Source organism: Oncorhynchus mykiss, chromosome 22 (genome assembly GCF_013265735.2).
Source record: "Oncorhynchus mykiss isolate Arlee chromosome 22, USDA_OmykA_1.1, whole genome shotgun sequence".
Taxonomy (NCBI): Eukaryota; Metazoa; Chordata; class Actinopteri; order Salmoniformes; family Salmonidae; genus Oncorhynchus; species Oncorhynchus mykiss.
Genome location: NC_048586.1, coordinates 60,335 through 61,124, shown reverse-complemented (window position 1 = coordinate 61,124; position 790 = coordinate 60,335). Strand labels below are relative to the sequence as shown.

At 50.6% G+C, this 790-nt stretch overlaps 1 non-coding gene across 1 annotated transcript; it reads left to right on the top strand.

Moving 5' to 3' along the window:
* Positions 1-437: 437 nt before the first annotated feature.
* On the top strand, positions 438-554 carry LOC118943721. The gene has a single exon (XR_005039039.1). It is a non-coding gene; the product is annotated as a U5 spliceosomal RNA (small nuclear RNA).
* Positions 555-790: the final 236 nt, after the last annotated feature.

Sequence of the window (790 nt, the reverse complement as noted above, 5' to 3'; positions counted from 1 at the left end):
TTCTCCCGTTGTCAAGGAAAAATGCAAATTCACAAAGCTATGTAAACAGCTGGCTGGCTAGCTAGCAGAAGAAGAGAAGGAAAAAAACATTCAAACTGAAAGAAAGGCGAAGCGCCCTTCAATGGGGTCCCCCGTTTCCCGCCATTTTACTTAAAAAAAAAAAAAAAAAAAAAGAATTGGGGCCAGGATTGTGTGTGTGTGTGTGTCTCTCTCTCTCTCTCTCTCTCTCTCTCTCTCTCTCTCTCTCTCTCTCTCTCTCTCTCTCTCTCTCTCTCTCTCTCTCTCTCTCTCTCTCTCTCTCTGTGTGTGTCTGCGACCTTCTTTTTATCCACAGACAGCCCTCCAAAACTTGGAAGAGTGGGTTCCGGGAGCACCCGCGGGAACCCTGCCTAGAGTGCACAGAGTGTGTCTCGGGCCCCGACCTCTTGACTTCCATATGACTCTGGTTTCTCTTCATTACGCACAAGCCTTTCGCCTTTTACTAAAGACTTCCGTGGAGAGGAACACTTACGAGTTCCACGTATTTTTGGAGCGGCTTTGCTTCTTGCAGAGCCCGGTATCTTGTTTCAAGAGAAATTGACAGAGATGGGCCAGGATAGTGACTTAAAGACGCATTAGCGACTTTTTCCAAAAAACACCTGCCTGTTTGTTGCCAGGGAAACGGTGGGTGGGTGGGTGGGTGGGTGGGTGGGTGGTTGAGTGAGTGGGGGTTGGAGGGAGAGAGGAGCTGGCTTTTGCCAACCCACCCGCTGGGGTCTGTCGAGACCCCCGGGGGTCCGGCGGTTTCAGG